This window comes from Canis lupus, chromosome 27, assembly GCF_003254725.2.
Source record: "Canis lupus dingo isolate Sandy chromosome 27, ASM325472v2, whole genome shotgun sequence".
In the NCBI taxonomy this organism is placed as follows: domain Eukaryota; kingdom Metazoa; phylum Chordata; class Mammalia; order Carnivora; family Canidae; genus Canis; species Canis lupus.
The window spans coordinates 15,877,148-15,899,622 of record NC_064269.1 but is presented as its reverse complement, the minus strand read 5'-3'; the positions used below and the strand labels follow the sequence as shown (position 1 = coordinate 15,899,622).

Below are 22,475 nucleotides of genomic sequence, written 5' to 3'. Positions count from 1 at the left end.
CTCTTTCATTTGTGATTTTTTTTGAGTCCTTTCCTTTTTTTTTCTTGGTAAGTCTTAGCTAGAGATTTTTAATATTTCTTTCAGAACAGATTGAGAAACCCATAATCCAATAAGGATATGATATTTCTAATAATATAATATATATAATAGAGTTGCCATAAAAATTTATATACCATAGAGGCTCTACCTATTTTAAGGTCCACATGGACCCACAAAGAGAATCTCTATAAATCTCAATAAATTCCAGACAGCAGAAAGTAAAAAATTTAGTAAATCTCTGAATTTCTGAATGGAAACTAGTGAAACCAGATATACCTAGCAAGATAAAAACAAATGAAAAAATAGCTTTTATTTAACCAACTCTTGGGTCAAATAGAAAATAAAAATGCTAAATGCAACAACTTAAGGAAAAGAAAATAAAAATAATTAAGTATTCACTGTAGGATATTGAACAAATACACCCAAGGAAAGAAAAGAAAGAAGCAAATTAATGAAGATAAAAGCATAAATTAAAGCATAAATAAGAAATAGAAAAAATAGAATTGATATAAGGAGTTTTAAATAATATAATAAAACCCATTCCAATTGGTAACTTTCCACTTAACCTTCATCAAAGTGTAGCTGGGAAGAGATGAAAGCACAAACATAGATTTAAGAGTGAGAAGAAGGAATGATCCACCAGTACTGAAATAATTAATAGAGGTACAAAAAATAATTTTCAAAAATCTATGCTAATAAAAATGAAAAGCTTCTTGAATGGATGATTTTCTAGAAAATATGTTACCCAATTAATTCCTTAAGGGATAAAAATATAAACATCTAATAACCGTGAAGGAAATTAGTTGTCAAAGAACCAGTGCCTTATTCTGCACCTACTTTTGAATACAAGAAATTTTCATGTCCACAGAATTCTGGCAACAATATTTGTTATCTATAATACTGAAAAAAATACCTCCAGCCATCCTGAGATTATATTTATACATAGTCTAAATACTCTGGGATATGTGTTGTCAGTTTTATATATTTTAATTAGTTTAAGATGTTTATTTACTTATTTTTGATTAATACATTTCCCCCTTGTCATCTGAATGTAGAGCATTGCTATGAAAACTTTTGTAGGACAAAATGGTGTAAAGAAGCAATTACCATTAATTTATATGGAAAAATTTTTGAGCACTCCCGTGTCCCAAAAATAACCTCTCTTAGGCTTTTCTGATACCTTAGGACAAATCTTGTTAACAGATGCATGAAATAAATCAAGCTAAAACATGATGCTCACATAGTTCAAAGCCATGACAGCTTGATGCTGAGCTGCTGAGTGTGGTTCCTGGGGAAGGAGCTTGGGGGTGCTGCTCATGTTATTCCTGGTGTTCAGTGCCTCTGTAACAGCTCTGCAGCAAAACAAATTGCTGAATGCTATTTTTGCTTTTTGTAAAAGTGAAGAGTCTCTTCAGATTTCTTTTGGTGAACAAAAACATGTACTACTAATGTAGGTCTTTTGTAAAAGTGAAGTGGTGTACTGTGAACTTTTAAGAAAACGGGGTGGGGAGACACCTGTATCCTCCTGTCTATTTGGAGTTCAAGGTCTGCTTTGAAATTGTACTTCTTAATTACAACATCTAGAATCACCTTGTTAGGGGAAGACTTGTCATTCAATTCTTTCCATTTCTGAATTAGGAAATATATCCGTAGAGGTGATGAAATTTTCTTTATCATAGTTATCCAGCAAGCTAGTGGAACAAGCACTAGGAAAGAATGGAATACCTGAGAGTAGAAAATGTAGGAAAATGTTCCTCTGCCAGGTATTGGGTGAAGGGAAAATTGCTAGTATATATAATTCCTTGGCAGACTTTACTCCTATAAGTACTTTAACCTTCTTTAACAATATAAAATACTTGCAGGTTCTCATTGCTTACATGTATACTCTGTTTAAAGCAGAACAATGGAGCAAATTTGTAAAACTATTTTTAAAACTTCCTGAGTTAGTAAAAATATATTCTGAAGAGATTTTCTTCAAAATTAGAGTTGAGAGTATCAGATGTCTCACAAATTGCAGTTTTTGTGGATGTACAAGAATTTGAAAGTGGTCCCCAAAGGTTATTAAGAGCCTCACTGTGAATGAAAAAATGGAATCTTCAGTACACAGCCTGGGTAAGCAATAATGTCACATCCTGACATTACCACACCATCAAAGCTGCTGAGAAAAAGCAAGCTGGGCAGCAGCAGCTGTATTTCCAAATGGTGAAAATGTTAAAATGTTGCAGAGATCAGTGGAAGTTATTTATATTCACCAGAAAGGTGCACTGATGAGGTGCGTTTCATTTAATTAATACTCTAGGAGAACAAGTCCTTTAAAATTTAGAGACATGTGAATGAGGATCTGGGCTTCCTATTTTCTTTTTTCTCTTTCGACAAAGATTGTTTCTAAGCCTGGGTCAATGGTATTGTGAAGGTCAGCCTTTGGTTACATAACCCCATCACTACTATTAATTCACAGATCTGAAGAACTTTCACATTGCCTTGTAAGTTCTGTGAGGGTAGGGATTTCTGTTTTTCTGTTTGTTTTGTTCACTGTTATAGCCCTGTGCTCATAATAGTGCCTGTAACACAGTGCATGTTCAATCAATATTTATTAAATAATAAATAAGCACATTATTTCTCTAATAATATTGCCCTCTTATATGAGATTTCATTTAGGTTCTCATTACCTCTTGCCTGAGTTGTCATAGCAGCCTTCAATCCAGTTTCCTTGACTATGATATTATCCCAATTTCTCATCTATCTTTCAATCTAGAGCCATATCTAAAATGAACTTCTGATCTTATCACTCTGTAGTGTAAGTAAAAGTCCTCAAAAGTTCACCATCAATTGCAGGATCAAGTGAAAGGTTTTTATTTTTATTTATTTATTTATTTTTTTTAAGTGAAAGGTTTTTAAGATGGTGTGTGAGGTCCTCCATGATCTAACCTAAGCCCTCCTCAAATGCCTATCTCAGCATTAGCTGCCTCACAATTTATGTTCTAATAACCACAAACTACCTTCTTCTCTTTTAAAAAATTATTTAAATTTAATTAATTAACATATACTGTATTATTGGTTTCAGAGGTAGAGGTCAGTGATTCATTAGTTGCATGTAACACCCAGTACTCGTTACATCACCTGCTGTCCTTAATGTTCATCACCCAGTTACCCTGTCCTCCAACCCCCTTACCCTCCAGCGACTCTCTGTTTGTTTCCTATGGTTAGGAGTCTCTTATGGTTTGCCTCCCTCTCCAATTTTGTCTTGTTTTTTTTTTTTTCCCCTCTTTTCTCCTATGATCCTCTGTTTTGTTTCTTAAATTCCACATATGAGTGAGATCATATGATAACTGTCTTTCTCTGATTGACTTATTTCACTTTGCATAACATCCTGTAGTTCCACCCATGTCGTTGCAAATGCCAAGATTTTATTTTTTTGATGGTTGAGTAGTAATCCATTATATACACAGCCTGGGTAAGCAATAATGTCACATTCTGTGTGTGTGTGTGTGTGTGTGTGTGTGTATATATCTCCCACATCATCTTTATCCATTCATCTGTCAAAGGACATCTGGGCTCTTTCCATAGTTTGGCTATTGTGGACATTACTGCTATAAATATTAGGGTGCAGGTGCCCCTTCAGATCACTACATTTCTATCTTTTGGGTAAATATCCAGTGGTACAACTGTTGGATCATAGGATAGCTTTATTTTCAACTTTTTGAGGAACCTCCATTCTGTTTTCCAGAGTGGCTGCACCAACTTGCATTCCCACCAGCAGTGTAAGAGGGTTCCCCTTTCTCTGCATCTTTGCCAACATTTGCCATTTCCTGACTTGTTAATTCTAGCCATTCTGACTGGTGTGAGGTGGTATCTCATCGTGGTTTTGATTTGTATTTCCCTGATACTGAGTGATGTTGAACATTTTTTTCGTGTGTCTGTTGGCTATGTGTATGTCTTCTTTGGAGAAGTGTCTGTTCATGTCTGCTGCCCATTTCTTGTTTGCATTATTTGTTCTTTGGTGTTGAGTTTGGTAAGTTCTTTATAGATTTTGGATACTAGCCCTTTATCTGATACGCCATCTGCAAATATCTTCTTGCATTCTATAGGTTGCTTTTTGGTTTTGTCAACTGTTTCCTTTGCTGTGCAAAAACTTTTTATCTTGATGAAGTCCCACTGCTTCATTTTTGCTTTTGTTTCCTTTGCATTTGAAGACAAGTCTAGCAAGAAGTTGCTGCAGTCACAGAGGTTGCTGCCTGCGTTCTCTAGGATTTTGATAGATTACTGTCTTACACTTAGGTCTTTCTTCCTTTTTGAGTTTATTTTTGTGTCTGGTGTGAGGATATGGTCCAGTTTCATTTTTCAGCATGTGTCTGTTCAATGTCCCCAATACCATTTTTGAAGAGACTGTCTTTTTTCCATTGGATATTCTTTCCTGCTTTGTCAAAGAGGAGTTGACCACAGAGTTGAGTGTCCATTTCTGGGTTCTGTTCCATTGATCTGTGTGTCTTTTTTTTTGTGCCAGTACCATACTGTCTTTTTTTTTTTTTTTTAGTACCATACTGTCTTGATGATTACAGCTTTGTAATAGAGCTTAAAGTCCATAACTGTGATGCTACCAGTTTTGATTTTCTCTTTCAACAATCCTTTGTCTATTCGAAGTCTTTTCTGTTTCTATACAAATTTTCAGATTATTTGTTCCATCCTGTGAAAAAAAGTTGATCGTATTTGGTTGGGATTGAATTGAATGTATGGATTGCTGAAGGTAGCACACATATTTTAACAATTTTTGTTCTTCCAATCCATGAGCCAGGAATGTTTTTCTATTTCTTTGTGTCTTCCTCAATTTTTTTTTGTAAGTGTTCTATAGTTTTCAGAGTACAGGTCCTTTGCCTCTTTCGTTAGGTTTATTCCTAGGTATCTTATGCTTTTTGGGTGCAATTGTAAATGGGATTGGCTCTTTAATTTCTCTTTCTTTTGTCTCAGAGTTAGTGTATAAAAATGCAGCTGATTTCTGTGCATTGCTTTTATATCCTGCCACTTTGCTGAATTCTATATGAGTTCTAGCAATTTTGGGGTTGAGTCTTTTGGGTTTTCCATATAGAATATCATGTCATCTGCAAAGAGTGATAGTTTAACTTCTTCTGTACTGATTTGGGTGCCTTTTACTTCTTTTTGTTTTCTGATTGCTGAGACTAGGACTTCCTAGTACTATGTTGAATAGCAGTGGTGATAGTGGACATGCTTGTCATGTTCCTGACCTTAGGGGAAAAGCTCTTAAAAAAAAGCTCTTAGTTTTTCCTCATCGAGAATGATATTCACTGTGGGATTTTCATATATGGCTTTTGTGACATTGAAGTATGTTCCTTTTATCCCTACACTGTGGAGAGGTTTAATCAAGAAAGAATGCTGTACTTTGTTAAATGCTTTTTCTGCATTTATTGAGAGGATCATATGGTTCTTGTCCTTTCTTTTATTAATGTAGTAAATCACATTGATTTGTGGATATTGAAGCACTCTTGCAGCCCAGGAATAAATCCCAGTTGGTTCTTTTAATGTACTGTTGGATTCTATTGGCCAGTATTTTGGTGAGAATTTTTGTATCTATGTTCATCAAGGATATTGGTCTGGCTTATTCTCTACACATACTAGAGGTTTCTTCCATTTTACTCATTTATTACTTCTGCTTGGAATGTCTCAACCTCCTACTTACCTTTAAGATTCAGCAAAGGAGTGCTAATCTACCTTTCTCCTTTACCTTCTGTCTCAATTATTTGCCCAATTCAGCATGCCTCATACCCTAGGAATATGGCTATCATAGAACTTTCCACATTACTCTATGAACCTATCTCACCCCCATAACAGTGAGCTTCTCCAGGGACAGGACAAGGTCTCATCCATTTTTAGATTCCCAGTACCTTGAGCAGTAAATGGTAGTTAGGCGACTCCATGAATTTGTTAACTTACTTTGTAGATAGAAAGGAAGAAAAAGAATCTCCTGACTCTTAGGGAGCATGCCCAAGATGGGGAGAGAATACAACATTTTATTATATTTTATGCAAAAGATTCTGTGTGAAGAACCCAAAAAACTTATCCTACCTTTAAAAAAAAATCAAAACTAAAAGAAAATGGTTCCATCTCCTCATCTCCATAAAGAAGGAGAAACTATTGCAGACTGGGAGGAAGAAATGAAAGCAGCCTGGTGGAGAAAATTACCCTGGGTAGTGGGCAGAAAGAAGGAGGTGACCTGTTCTAATCAGAATGTGATGAAGGTGACATATCTCTTTGGGTTGTGAAGTGGACATGCTTAATAATTCAAATGCTCCCTCTGTGTGAAGTGGTTTTGTGAATGTTACTTAGAGATCTCATCTATTCTGGACCAGAGGGATGTCTGGTGGGGGTAACCTGGGAATCTTCTCTTGACATCTCAGCCCTCTCTCTGCTTCCTCTGAGACTTTCCGTGAGCTTGAATCCGTTACAGCATGTAAATGAGCTTGCTGCTTGGTAAGATTTGAATTTGTTTGATCTCTGTATTCAGCTCATGGACCTTTCTGGTTGCCTACCTAATATCCATTCTCTTTTTTACTTACAGAACCCTAGTTTCATACACACCCTTGTAGGGTATTTGGTTTATAACACAGGTCTAGCCGATGAAATAGATGCAGATATCTTTGGATGGGGGTTCTAGAAAGTTCTTTTAAAAGTAGATTTGGCTGGCTTGTCCCTTTATCTTTTTTTTTTCTCTTCTCACTTTCTTTCTTTTTATCTTCCTGTTTCCCTTTTTCTTTTTCTTTTTAAAAACATTTGCTCTTTCTGCCTGGACATGGAACATCCATATTATGAGGATGAAGGGACACATGCTAAAATTGTTGTGTTGCTAAAAGGTAGGAGAGGTTGGGGCACTGATAAGGCACTTGAAGCATTTTGGAGCCAGATTGCCATCCCTACATTTTTCATTTTGTGGAGAAAAATATTACTCTTTTGCTTCAATGTGGTTAAGACATTGATATTCATGGAGCAGGATCTATTCCTAATTGGTTACAATATCTTAATGTGATTAGAAAGAAGCTCTAGAGTAGATGACTTCTAAGTGTCAGAGAATACTTTAACTGTCTTTTCATTGAGGAATGTGAGACCAGAGTTTCATATTGATGGATTAGGGCTGCAACAACAAAAATAAAATTGCTTTCTGTCATAAATAAGAAAAAACTAGGAGTTTGGTAATGAGAAGAAAATGTGTGAGGAGACTAGAGGATGAGAAAGAAGATGGAATAAAGCAAAGGGTTAGCTGCAGAGTAGGATCTTAAGGCAACATGGTGGCAAGCCTGGACTATGAGGGTGAGGGCACCTCCACTCCTTGCAAAATAAAATAAAGTAAAATAAAATAAAATAAAATAAAGAAGAAAAATCCTTGTAGAGAGCAATGAAGGGGAGGACCTCAGAAACAGAAATGGCTAATATTAAATTTTGCTTTGTTGCTTTTTCTATGCTTAACCTCCTTTGTGTTAACCTAACAATTTCAGTAAAATTCTCTGTTCTTCTGGAAGTAACTAAAAAGAGGGTAAATGTCTAGCCTGGCTGAGCTGTGCAGGAAGTGAATAGGTTCCATGGGAGGCAAATCATTATGAGAGGGCAATTAAACCTTCAGGTAAAGCAGGAAACCAGAGAAAGGGGTGTATTGGTGCAATGCAATACTTTAATAATTCTCTAAGGAAAAATTGGGGTTCTGCAGCCCTCCAGGCAGTATATGAAGGAAGGCTTGTTGAGACATTACAGGAGGAAGTTATGACTCTAAAATGTTGGAGGACATGGGAACATGCAGGTGGTTAATACTTGGGTTTCATAGAAGAAAAGTGGCATACTTTCCCTTGAGCTTTTCTAGGATGTACTAATCTTCAGAACAGATGCTTCCATTTAGGCAAGTGAGCACCATGGGAAAGGATTTTTTTGGTAACTTTCACAGAATGTTTCTAAAGCTGCTAAATTGAAAATCTGCCCTGCATTATTTTGCTTAACTCAAGGGACCATGTTTTGTAGAAGAGCTAATCCATTGTTTCCCCATGAGAGTTCTGCTGACATTATAGAAAAGGTAAGGAACACTACTTTTGGGTGTGTTCACTCATTTATGGTGGCCTCTAAAGTATAGTATCAAGAAAACTTACAGATTAATTTTAAAAGAAAGGCATGATGTTTAGCTTGTTGTATTTGGATGGAGGGTCATTTTTTCCCCCAATGAAGAGTCCTGTCTAAAGAGTCAGCTTAGGAGCAGTATCATTACTACTGTTATAGCTCATCTGCTTTCCAATTTCCATATTTCTGCGTAATGTCCACTTATGCAAACTCATTTATTAAAACTCCAAAACAGTTTAGCTCTCTATAAAATGTTTGGGACCATTGTGGTATAAACTTTTGTTGTTTTCTTTTCAATATCTATATATTTGTATCTTTTTCAGGTTTGGGTCCAGTGAAAAGATAAAATGTTCTCTTAAGAATTTCAAGCACAGGGACACCTGGGTGGCTCAGTGGTTGAGCTTCTGCCTTCGGCTCAGGGTGTGATCCTGGGGTCCTAGGATGGAGTCCCACATTGGGGTCCTTGTGGGGAGCCTGCTACTTCCTCTGTTTGTGTCTCTGCCTGTCTCCCTGTCTCTCATGAATAAACAAATAAAATAAAAAAAAAGAATTTCAAGCACAGGCAAATGGCAAGAAATTAGAGCTTATGAAGTTGTTTGGATGGGCTGAAGTTATTTAGAGGAGTGAAGTCCAGAGGGCTCCCACTGAGTATTTGGCATTCTAGGGCACTTATATACATTTAAATATGGATAGTGTAGTATATGATATTGTGAGTTATTAACTTTTTAGGTGTGATGATGGACTATAGTAATGTAAGACATGCATGTTGAAGTCTTCAGAATGAAGTGTTAGGTCTACAATTTAGGTCCACAACTTACTTTCAAGTGGTTTTGCAAAATAAATCACACACATACACTCACAGAAGGCAAACGTGGTTGGTCTAGAAGAAATGTAAATGGATGCTCTTTGTATGTTGTTTCAGATTTTATGAAGATATGAAACTTCTAACAATAAAAGTTGGAAAAAGGAAAAGAGTTCTGTCATTCATTAAGCTCACTTTGTTAACAGAGCAGGTGCTATTAGTGCTAGTCTGTGAATGCTCCGATTGGCTTCTTTATAGAGCAGTACTACTGATTGTCATTAGGGACCTGGGGAGCAGCCTTTGAGGAAGGGTGGTTCACAGCATCATAACTCATTAGATGAGGCACTCAACATGTTAGTACTGATCAAATTTGAGATATATATTAATAGGACCATATTCCATTGAATTTAAGATGTAATGTATTTTTAAATCCATCATAACTTTATATATAACCAAGAAAGAAAAAATTATTAATATTGTATAATGGTAATTTATGGAAGGATTCCAATATAAGAGATGTTAGGATATGAAAACAAGCATGAGTCCTAGAATCAATAAAGTACAATATTCCCCCAAGGAAATGGGTGATTATGTCAGAGAATCAGTGTAATTCCACCTAGATCTAGTCAATGTCCTATTTATTGCACCTCTGAGCAAAAAATATTAAAAATTTTAATAATGATTCAGCCATAAGGTCTCCTGCCAGGCGCACACACATGGTTGGAACTATTAGTCATAAAAGTAGTGGAGCAAAATGGTAGAGAAAGATTGTGTAGAAGAAAGAGGAGATTTTCACTGCCGTCATGCATTTGGATCCAATGCCATTGAGTGATTAATGTTCTCAGTTTCAGGATATAGATAAGAGGTTCTTTCTTAGTCATAATAAATCGGACAGGGGAGAAATAATAAAAACAAAACAAAAAAACATTAGCCACATTCAAAAACTGCAAAGGGTAAAATCGCAGAAAAAAGTCAAATTAAAAAAACAAAACACTGTTCCTCCTAAAAATAGCACCTGATTCCTGGCGGCACTAAGATCTGGTGGAGGATTATATTACTGTTCAAGATATTTGCTGCCTCTCTCCATGGGAGGATGATGTGTCCTTTCTCTGTTTGGCTCATAAGTGGTCGTTGACTTGCATTGGTCAATGAAATGGGCGGGAATGGCATGTGTCACTTTGTGCATAGGTTTAATTTTTTTTTTTATTTATTTTTTTGTGCATAGGTTTTAAAAGTGAGTTCATAGTCAGCCGTGTTGTCTCTCTTCATTGCCCTGAGACCCAAAGAGGGTTGGTTTTGTAAGTCTGGATCCTGCAGGAAAGGCAATGAAGAGGGCAGACTTACAGCAAAACAGCTGTGGGCATGCAACTTTAATAAGAAATATACCTTATTTTAAAAATATTTGGATTTTTGGAGTTGTCAATGCAATATAACAGTGTTAGGCTATTACTTTAAGAAAAATTTGATGTCAGAGAAATAATCAATCCACAGTGTCATGTAACAATGACAATGGCTAATAACATCCCAAAGAAATTTACTACAGATTAGAATTGTTAGAACAAGTACTTCTGACAAAGGTATATCTGCAAAATGTGTCATTTCTTTCCAATTCAGGGCAGCCCAGTTATCAAGATAGATAGTCATAAAATGTTTATTCACTCTATACTTGGGGTTGCTTGGTAAAACAGATAATCATCATCAAAAAACCACTTAATGGAAACCAATATTAATGTTGAGGTGGTAAAATAATAAAAATCATCATTTATTTTAGCATTTGTTATATGCCACACACTGTCCTATGTTCTTTATATGTGTAAATTCATCTACCTTTGCGACAATCCTATGAGTTAGGCTTTTTATCAATGAGGAAATAGATGTTCTAAGAGATTAAATAGTGAGTTGGCTGTTAGACATTTAGTGATGCTAGATCTGGAGTTAAAATTGGTGGAGCCTCTCCTCGGACCAGCATACTCAGCCTCAATAAGGTAATTTAGTTGCAAGTAACGTGTACCATGGGGCACATAACGTATAATGTGGGGAGTTTGTAGTAGTGACCATGTCAATTATGGTAGAAATGTCATTGCAAGGAACTATAAAAGATTTTTTAAAAAAATAGTAGTTCATGGGAAGCAGTATTAGTGGGGGAAGGGGTAATTACCTTTTTCTTCCTTTCTACACTCATTTGAAATACACATTGAAAGGTCTTGATGTCATTTTTAAATTACGTGGCTTCTAGATGTTGTTCCTTGATAAACATTTCACAACTTGAGTAGAGATGTTCCATTATAAAGATCCCAATAGCTCTGAAATTGAGTCCAATATGACCTACCCATTTGAACACCATATACCTTCCTTCAAAGATCAAAAACAGAATAAATGTTAGACATTGAGATACAGATTACACATTGTATCCTTATATATACTTGGCATTCGTATTTGAAATTGGTGCTTATTTTGTTTTTTTAAAGCCATTTTAAGGGCACCTGCGTGGCTCAGTAGTTGAGTAGCTGCTTTTGGCTCAGGTTGTGATTCTGGTATCCTGGGATCGAGTCCCTCATCAGGCTCCCACAGGGATTCTGCTCCTCCCTCTGCCTATGTCTCTGCTTCTTTCTCTGTGTGTCTCTCATGAATAAATAAATAAAATCTTAAAAAAATAAAAATTAAAGCTATTTTAATTCATATAGTCTGTCACATCTGGCCTGCCAAGTTCTTGGTTCTGGATTTATACCACCTTGCTAATTGACCCACCCAGTTCAAGTCTCAGTTTCAGTCACTCTGAGGATGACTTTTAATTACTATGTCTGCCCAGTTACTCTTCAGATTTTTGCAACAGTCCAGGCTGTTTTAAAAAGAATAGGCCTTGGGGTGCCTGGGTGGCTCAGCAGGTTGAGCATCCAACTCTTGATTTTGGCTCATGTCATGATCTCAGGGTCTTGAGATGGAACCCAACAGGCTTCATGCCCAGTGCAGAGCCTGGTTAAAATTCTCTCTTCCTCTCCTTCAGCTCTCAATCTTTCTCTTTCTAAAAAAAAAAAAAAAAAAAAAAAGTGGGCTTCTCCAGAGTAGGAACTAAAGATTCTTTGTGTATGTGATATGTCAATCTCATTTGCTCTTGAACTAGCTGAACTTTTTTGATTGGCAGTTATTCTCCATGCTCTTGAAACTAACCATATTCCTTCTTCTCTTCCTCCGTTCTTTCCTCTTCCTCCTCTCTCTGTCTCTCCTAACCTTTTTAAAATCTTTTTTTTCATATGGAACCAGTGGTGTGCTGATAAATATTTAATAACTGGCCTGCTTGCTTTCTCTCTCTCTCTTTCTCTCTCTCTCTTTCTTTCTTTCATCATGTGGCTTTTCTTTTTCTTTTCTTCAACAACTGGCTTTCTGAAAGCTCAATTTGTACTGTATGCTTTGCCAATTTCTAGGTATAAGTACTTACATCATGGCCAATTTTAAGTTCCTAACATAATGTAATTAATCATGGAGTTGGGAAGAGGAGTGCCCAGTTGGCTCTTCTGAGGTGGCAGGAACTAGCACCAGTACAACACTGTGGAACCCAGATTTCTTAATTTTCATGATGGTATTTTTATTGGCATAATTTCTTACGTGTATTCAAAGAAATAAACTCAGACAGCCACTTTGAAAAATTAATGAACACTTAGAGGTTCCTCTTTCTCAGTCCATAAAAGTAAGCAGAAGACTATATTTAATTTATAATTTTTGATTAAAAATTATAAATTAAAATGTTTGCATAGGCAAAAAAATTCATAAAGTTCAGAAATAAAAATGTAAAAAAGTATAAACTGAGTAAAATACTTAAATTTAAGTTTCTGATCATTAAAAAGAGCCACATATTTTGTAGGATAGCCACAGACTATCCTAATTTTACCTAACAGTTTTGGTAAAAATTTGTCCTGTATTCTTAAATAAAGTGAGAATGGAATACTAATGTTTTCTAATTTTGTATGAACTTTCAAGGATTCCTGGTCATCTCACAATCTATATTATGAACTTCTAATCATTCATTGTCAAAGTCCTTCCAAAACTTTTCTGTTTGTTGCAAATCCTATCCAGCCATGTTATTTCAATTTTCTATTTCTTCTAGTTGAGAAAAATTACTTATAGTAAATCCAAGATCCCATTTATCTTCTTCCAAAATCAAATAGGATTATCCAGAATCAAAGAATTTATGTTAAACTCTTTCAGGGGCACCTGGGTGGCTCTGTGGTTGAGCGGCTGTTTTTGGCTCAGGTTGTGATCGCAGGTTCTGGGATTGAGTTCCACATCAGGCTCCCCACAGGGAGCCTGCTTCTCTCTCTGCCTGTGTCTCTGCCTCTCTCTCTGTGTCTCTCATGGATAAATGAAATATTAAAAAAATAAACTCCTTCAGAATAAGGTTGTAAAATAACCTTCAATATTCTCCTAGGTAGACATGGCCAAACTGGACCATCTCCTGAGCCTTCTCCTGCCCCATGCTTAATTTACGTTTTTTTTTTTTCCCCTTTGAGTAGCTTCAAACCTCCATTTCTCTAGTGCTTTCTGTTGGAAATCCTGCTGAAAGTTAGAGTGCCATTTCTACCTTAATCTTGTTACTGGAAAATTTTTAAAAATCATGATTATTGATGTTCTTACTTTTTATATAATTGTATAAATATATTATTTAATATTAATTAAGGATTTGTAAAAATTAATTGTATTGCTCTCAGCAAGGAAGAACCCACTCATTAGGTAAAATTCCTTTGACTTTCCAAACTCTTTACCTTATAAGAGTAGTTCTGGTTGCTTTCAAGACCCATTTCCATATTAAAATTCACTTATGGGTAGGAACAGTTAAATTATTCATTAGGGATAATTTTCTCAGAAGATATAAAATTGCTAAATTAAAAGCAAGTTTCACAATGGAAATGTTATCTCAGCATTAACTCTGGCATAGATAAGTTAAATTAGACTTAATGCCCATTTTCTGAAATATTGATTAGTACATCAATGAAAATTCCATTAGGGCATTATAAAGTTGTTAATAAACTCATTTGATCTTCATTTTTCTTCTCAGGAAGGAATGGATATATTAAAGCTCAGGTTTTTCCCCTTCATTTTGCCAAATTTTCAGTCAATTTTCACAGAGTGCCACTTTAAAGATATTCCCAATGTGGTAGATTTACTTTAATGGATTTCCGAGTAGAGTGGAATCAATGGAAGGCTTGGCTGCCTGTACGGTTTTCTTTGCTAGCTAAAAGCATATTTTGTTTTTACAGCAGAACTGCCTATGAACTGTGTCATTAAGATACCCCTCAGTGGAAGTAACCACCTTTAATAGGAGTTTAATGAAGTTAAATTTTAGTTAGAAATCTTATGATTTGTTTTTGTTTTCAGATTTTAAGAGCATCAGAATATTATATCTGGAAGAAACTTCATAGGCACTCTGGTTCAATTTCCTCCTCATTATTGGGAAGGTTTTTACCACTTCTGATAGATGGCTCTCAATTTTGTGTTTAAACTTGTGCACTAATGAAGGACAGTTTACTTCCTGAAGTGATCTCTTTGAAATTTTTAGCCACTTGAATGTGTTATGTACTTGAAACAATATACAGACTCTCTTTGACTGCCCTCCAAATAAGTATCTGAGTGCCTTTTTTTTTTCTTTTTACCACATTTCCAGACTTTAATCCTTCTGGTCTCACTGTTTTAGATGCCTTTTTGTGGAAGTGAGACTCAGAGCCAGCTATAACATTCCGGATGTCATCTTGTCAATAGGGAGACAATGGGATCATTATTTCCCTTGATCATAATCCTCTGTCATATAGTAATTGATCAATTACCAGTGTTGAATTAAAATAATAATACTGTCCATGGTTCTATTCTTTAGTAGTTTTTTGTAGCTAATTAAAGAATTTGAATTTAACTAAACCTCATGGAGAAATTTTACATTATTGGTGTCCATATTTTGGATCATTGGAATGAGGATTCAGGAATTAATGAATTCCTTCTATTCATCCTTAAATGTATGTATGTATGTATGTATTTATTTATTTTTAAAAAAGATTTTATTAATTTATTCATGAGAGATACAGATAGAGAGAGAGAGGCAGAGACACAGGCAGAGGGAGAAGCAGGCTTCATGTAGGGAGCCTGATGTGGGACTCGATCCCGGCACTCCAGGATTACTCCCTGGGCCAAAGGCAGATGCTAAACTGCTGAGCAACCCAAGGGTCCCCTATCCTTAAATTTATTTAAATTTTGATCCTGACATATTCCTTTCAAGTTTGCCATCTTTAAATTTGATACATATGTTTTATAAATAAGTACTAACGCTGTTGATAAAATTTTTGAGAAATTAGTCCTATGGATTTGAATTTTGAAATTGGCATTTTTGGATCTTTTTTTAAATTTTACTTCCTTTACTTGAGGTTCATCTTCCTGTTCTGTGGAAGTAGATGTTTGGGGTGGTTAAGAGCACAGGTTCTTTGTCAGTCTGCCTTAGCATGACATCTGGTTTCAGCAGTAATAAGCTGTGTGATGTTTGGCAAGCTACTTAACCTCTCTATGACTTTGTTTTTCATGAACAAGAAGTGAAAAATGGGAATAATAGCTGCACCTGGCTCAGAATTCTTATGAAGTTCAAGTGAGGTAATATATATATATATATGACTTCTAGTAATTTCTGGCACTCCATCCATTTTACTCTTAAAAATTTATTTGTTTCTTTAAAGTATAATTAACATAGTGTTATATTAGTTTTATTCTTACTAATTCTTCTTAATGCCTGAAGATTGCTTTCCATCTCTTGTCTTTAGATCATTTTCCCCAACCAGCAAGTCTATTTTATCCTTTTTTGAACATAGATTTTAAAAAGCTTAGTTATGTACATGTTTTAGGAAACATATCCTGAAGTAATGTGTTGTTTACTACCAATTCTTTAATTGGAAGTTTCTTCTATCTTAAAAATTTTAAGTACTTTTAAACTTTTTCGAGGACTTCAATCTAAAGAAATAAGGGAAAAAAATAAAGAAATAAGGATAAAGCAGGAAAACAAAGTGCACAAAAATATTCATGGTAGCATTATCTATAATAAAAATAAAACAACTTAAATGTTCAAAAATAGGAAAATATCTAAATGATATATATATGTCACATTATATGGCTGTTTAAATTATAAATTATTAATAAATTATTAATTTATATTGATAGCAAAGAAATTTATGTTAGTGTGGGTTAATGTCTCTATCATAAGGAGAAAGAGAAAAATGAGTTACAAATTTATTTTTACAGAATAATCACACCTATGCGAAGTAAACTAACTCAAAATTATGCATAGAAAAAATTTTAGAAAGTAACTCTGAGATGTTAATACAGGTTTTCTTTAGTTAAAGGAACTATTAACCATGATAGTGAGTATTGGTGGTAGTATACTAAATACATGCCAAAAGAATAATCATTAATAACTAATAGCAATATATTTTATTATGGGAGCACCCATTTATGGTAATATGTGTGCTACAATATAACAATATTTTCTACTAGCCAAGGGTTTTTGGTATGCAGGATAGATTTAATATAATCACATTCCATTTGTTCTGCAAAAAGGCATCCTATTCCATATCTAGTTCCTGGCTCAGGTGCTCTGCCCAATAAAAAAAATTTGAGACTCATGTAGGTGCTTATTTCATAAGGATTACAGCAATTTAAAACTTTGGTTAACCAGGTCATGTGGAGGTAAGAACAGGGAGCTTTTATATTCTCATACTGGGAAGAATGGAATTTCATTCCCGTTTATTAAAGACCATCTGATGTTTTAACATCATAATCACTTACATTTTATTGGGACCTTATTATGTTCCAGACATAGTTGTTACAAAAACCATAACAACTTTAAACTTTACAATAATGCTATGAAGTGAGCACTATGATTTCTTTCCCACTTTACAGCTGAGGAAATTGAGGCACAGAGAAGTTAAATAAACTGCTCAAGTTTGCAAGCACAGATGTGTTTGAGTTGACTGAGAATCCGACGCTGGCACAAAGTTGTACTGACTTTCCTATAATACCACATTGCCTAACATCAGAATAAGTTTCAAAAAGCAACTCTCTTTTTTTGTTTCCTTTATTGCTTATGTTTTTTATAAGATTATTTCTTTATTCATGAGAGACACACAGAGAGAGGCAGAGACATAGGCAGAGGGAGAAGCAGGCTCCCTGTGGGGATCCTGATGCAGGACTCCATCCTAGGACCCCGGGAATTACACCCTGAACTGAAGGCAGATGCTCAAACACTGAGCCACCCAGGTGTCCCTATTGCTTACGTTTTGAAAACATCATCTGTGGTGGTCAAAATTTATTAAATAAATTTTATCATTTTATTAAGAGAGAGTCATATATAAAGAAATAGATGTTTCTGAGTTTTCCCAGGAAATAACAAGAACAGAATGATTTGCAAAAAGGAGTTTATATCAGTAAGTTCATCAATGTTTGGGATAATCTGTATTTTCTTTTCTGCATAGATATGTGAATCTATATTAATCTACTATTGCAAAATGATGGGCTAAATACTAGTACCTACCTTTTTAAACTTTGTGCTTTCTTTTTTTTTAATTCTTATTTATTTATGATAGTCACAGAGAGAGAGAGAGAGAGAGAGAGAGAGAGAGAGAGGCAGAGACATAGGCAGAGGGAGAAGCAGGCTCCATGCACCAGGAGCCCGATGTGGGATTCGATCCCGGGACTCCAGGATCGCACCCTGGGCCAAAGGCAGGCGCTAAACCACTGCGCCACCCAGGGATCCGAACTTTGTGCTTTCTTGATTGCAAGGTAATTCATTAAAACATTCTATTTAGATTAGAGCCAACTTGTAGTGGACACTATGTTAAGTTTCTGGTACTGTGATGAATAGCACAGTGTCTTTAACCTCAAGGAATTTATAGTCATACATATAGACATACAGATTTGGTCAACATTCATCCAGTGATGTAGCAGGATCCTGACATGGTTGGTGTCATGTATGTAAACTCACAATGACAAATAAGGCACAGTTCCTGGTCTCAAGGAGATCTAAATAGTTAGAATACAATATGATGATTACAAGTGGATTATATATAAACTGGTAGGACCGGGAATGGATTGGGAAGGTTTCAGAGAGGAGATGATGACTAGAATTGTCTTAAAGACGAGTAGGAGCCTTACATGTAGATAAATTGGAAATACCATACAAGAAAGACAAATTAGGAGCAGAGGCATAGTTATATACAGAACGTGGGGATGTTACAGGAATGTGAATGGTTTAAATGTGTCTAGATTATAAGAATATATATATTTTAAATCATTTTATTTTATTTTCATCATAAGTGTACTCCTTACTCCCCATACCTATTCCCTCATCCCTCTACCCACCTCCCCTCTAGTAACCATCAGTTTGTTCTCTATAGTTAAGAGTCTTTTTCTTGGTTTGTTTCTCTATCTCTCTTTTTCCTTTTGCTCATTTGTTTTGTTTCTTTAATTCCATATGAGTGAAATTATATGGTATTTGTCTTTTTCTGACTATTTGACTTCGTATTATACTTTCTAGCTCCATTCATGTTGTTGCAAATGGTAAGATTTCCTTCTCTTTTAGACTATAAGAATAATTTGAGGAAGTAGTAGACAATGAGACTGAAATAATAGGGAAGGCTCATATCATGCCTAACCTTCATTTATTTTCTCATAATAGCATACTGTATCCTAGCTATATGTCATGTATATATGTAAAGACACAGAATGTTCATGCTATGGAGATTTTTGGAATTTGTGCCTTTGAAGAAGAGTCAGCTTACATATAGGAGCATATAATTTTAATTTGGTCTTTCCAAGATTTGAGTGATTTGAGAAAAAACACATAAACCATTCAGAAATTGTTATGCTGTATTTATGGAAAATAAGAAATTATCTAGAATGTTTGAGATTCATATTTATTTTATGAAAGAAGAATAAAATTCTATGTCCTGAGAACATTCTGATCAGTTAAAGAGATTTTATTACAACTTTAAACAGCCACAAATATTAAATATTTTGCTCAGATACCATTTGTTATTTTGGTTTTCTTTCCAACCATTTCTGGCCTTGCTTTTTAGATTATTAAAATCACTTGCATCTGTTATGATCTTGAGCCATGGTTCTTTTTATAGCTGACATTTTGAATTTATTTGTAATCTCATTTGCTGTTTTTTTTTCATTTTGCTTACCTTATTATCAAACAGCCTATTTCTTATTTGCAAGTCTACAGCCTCCTCTCTACTAAGATCTAGTTTACATTTTCTATGTATCTAAAAGAACAGAGAATCTGCTAAAAATAAAAAATATTTAAAGGTGACGAGTTCAGCTGCTCAGTGCTTTTTGAGTTACTACCTTTTCAGCTTCAGGAAACTTCTGAGTTAAAAGGTAACTTTGTGAACAAGTGAAGATGGCTCTGACAATCTTTTATTCTGAAGAGTACAATCACTTAAAATGAGGTTTTGAATACTGTAGATGATGAAGTATCTTATCCTTTTTGGAAATTTTTCTGCATCTAAAATATTTTGAGGATGTCAACAGGCATTTAGTAAGTCCTAGGTGATTAAATAATAGGCACATGCAAATATCTTTTCATTATGTACGTACTAAGTTTCTCTGTGATATTTCAAACCACCCACAGACTGAAGAAGCCTACCCTAAATGGGGTCTTTCTTCTACCTAGAGTATAATCAGACTCTTTCAATTTGCTTCTAATTCACTATGGGACATTTGCAGGGATATTGTCAGGTGAGTTTTCTTCTTCCATTTATATCTTTACTACTTTTCTGTAGAGTGATGGACTGAAGCTAATACTAAGAAAAACAAGACATGATTCCTTTCTCAAGGAACTTTAAATTGACTAGAAGCTATTAAAAAAAAGATGGAATTCAATAATATAAGTTATATCCCAAAATATAGACTGGGATTGGAGTGAGGGAAAGTTCACTTTTTTTTAATAAAAGGTATTTTTAGGGATAGATTGTGTGAATGATGTAATCCTATGCAAAGAAAATGAAAAAATAATGAAACTGAGAAAGTATAAGGATTCTTTGGAGTGACAGAGAATTTGGCTGGAACATTTAATTAACAGTATTGTAGATGATAAGGCTGGAAGGGTAGTTTGGGGTCATATTGTGGGGAATATAGAAAACAGGCTTAGAAGTTAAGATTTAATATGCTGAGAAAAGAAAAGGTATTTGAACAGAGGAGTAGCATGGACAAAGAATGTATTATGAAAATTTAGCCATGCTCACTTTGGCAGCACACATACTAAAATTGGAACAATACAGAGAAGATTAGCATGGCCTCTGCACAAGAGTGATGCACAAATTCATGAAGCATCCCATACTTCTAAGCATAAGAAACATAGTCAATAATGTCGTAATAGTGTTGTATGGTGAACAACACTATTGTTAGCAAGATTTGCGGTGGCATAGCATAATAACATATAGAGATGTTGAATCACCTTGTTGTACATCTGAAATGAATGTAACATTGTGGGTCAACCCTACTCAAATAAAAAGATTTTAAAAAGAGAAAATTTGGCAGCAAATGTGTTAGCATACGGGGAGGAGAGACTCTTGAATTGGAGGGCCAGCCAGAAGGTGTTTATGTAGGTAGGAATTAATGGTGCTCTGAGTCAGAATAATGGAAATGCATCCTGGAGACAGTTGGGCTATCTACAGGACTGGCCATATTTTTTTCTGGGTGGCAACAGGGGGAGGCAGAGCCAACAACGTATTTAAGATTTTTTTTGTGTGTGTGACCAAGAGAACAGTAAGGCTGTTAAATAGGAGTCAGGAGGAGATTTTGAGAAGATAGGATAATAATTTTAGATTCGTGTATATCAAGGTAGAGAATTCTAGCAGATTTTGTACATAGATGTAGAAACTATATGTATAGATGTTTGGAAGCATAGGAAATTATAAGATTGTTCAGGGATAGAAAGTAAACAAGAAAAAAGTTTCAAGAAAAAAAATAGGTACATATTCTTAGAATTGAAGTACATTTTTGTAAGAACTACCATAAAGGTAAAAGAAGGTGCCATAGATATCTATCAGTCTAGTAGACTTTTAACTGTCCCAGGAAAAGCTTCCTAAGGGAGGGAAGGATTAGTTCACATCCGTAACATGATTAAGGGTTGTCAGAAAGAGATCAGGGAAAGATAGAATGCTCTGTGGATTCAGGACAATAGTTTCTTAGGCCAAACCTAGAAAGGCTCAGTGTCCTGTGAGGTTCTTTCCTTGAAATATGACAAGGCCTACATATTCCTTTAAGCATAGATCTCTTAGAACTTCAAGCTACTCCCCGCCCCCCCCAAAGAGACTCCCTGACTTATAAGGTAATTATGTTTTTGAAGGTCTTATACAACTCTGATTTTTCCTTAATTCAAAACTGTATACCTAAAGTGCCTTGCTAAGGCCTTTAAATTTATCTTGATTTTCTGGGCAATAAGGAGAAAGTTTAGTTAATAATTCCTGCTGTCTTGGCTATAAGTGAAAATTTGGACCTATGTTTTATAGCCTTAAATCTTGCCTTCTAAAAACCTCTTCTTGAAATATACATTCTATCTGAAAATTTCCTCCATGTTCATACAGTTTTTCCTCCCATTTAATGTTTGCTACACTCTCTGACAATTTTCTTCGTAGTTTTTTGTAACATATTAAAGTGCATATTTGCTTTCATTTTTATTAGCTTTTGTATCATCCCTAGAGGCTTGTATATTCTGAAAATTAGCAAAGGATTTAAAATTATTTTACGATTCTATGAACAGTTTTAAGCACAGCTTAGGGTTTTTGTAAGAGTGATAATAATACCAATACCAGTGATACCAACAAGTAGTCAAATACTACTACAAACATTAGTACTAATGTATTCATGAATGTTAGCTATGTTCTAGGACTGCCTTGCTCAATATAGTATAGTAGTCACTAGTCACATGTGGCTACTGAGTACTTGAAATGGGGCTTAAACTAAATTGAGATGTACTCTAAGTATAAAATATGCGTCAGATATAAATGGTGTTGCGCTTATATTGGACAGCACTGTTCTAGGGCATGCTAATAGAAACTTTTTAACTCTCCTTTAATCTCCACAGACTACCCCTATGGGGGGGGGAAGATATTAGTATTATTCCCATGGTATAGATGAGAAAACAAGTAGGTCCCATTATAGCTAGCTAATCAGTGGTGGAGAAGTCATCTATTCACTCTGGCTCAAATGGAAGATCGTTTTTAAACGGAAGATAGAAGTTGTTGCTAGGCTAGAAGCACACATTTGAGAATTTGCTTCTGTCTTTGCTTTGATAGTAACTTTTCCATTTCGTATATGACACCTGAAGTTGGCTCTATTATCACTGTCAGTTTTAAACGTGCAGAACCTTTCATCTAGGTGTGCACTATTCAAGTGCATTATATATACCAAAATATATAATATACATGACAATGTGTAATGTACATCAAGCTGAATTCAAATATAAGGATAAACAACTTACTTAGACTTGGAAGTT

The 22,475-nt window shown here is 35.0% G+C and overlaps 1 non-coding gene across 1 annotated transcript; it reads left to right on the top strand.

The window, feature by feature from the left end:
* Nucleotides 1–20,212: 20,212 nt before the first annotated feature.
* Nucleotides 20,213–20,319, top strand: LOC112665687 (U6 spliceosomal RNA). Its single transcript, XR_003140521.3, has one exon. It is a non-coding gene; the product is annotated as a U6 spliceosomal RNA (small nuclear RNA).
* Nucleotides 20,320–22,475: the final 2,156 nt, after the last annotated feature.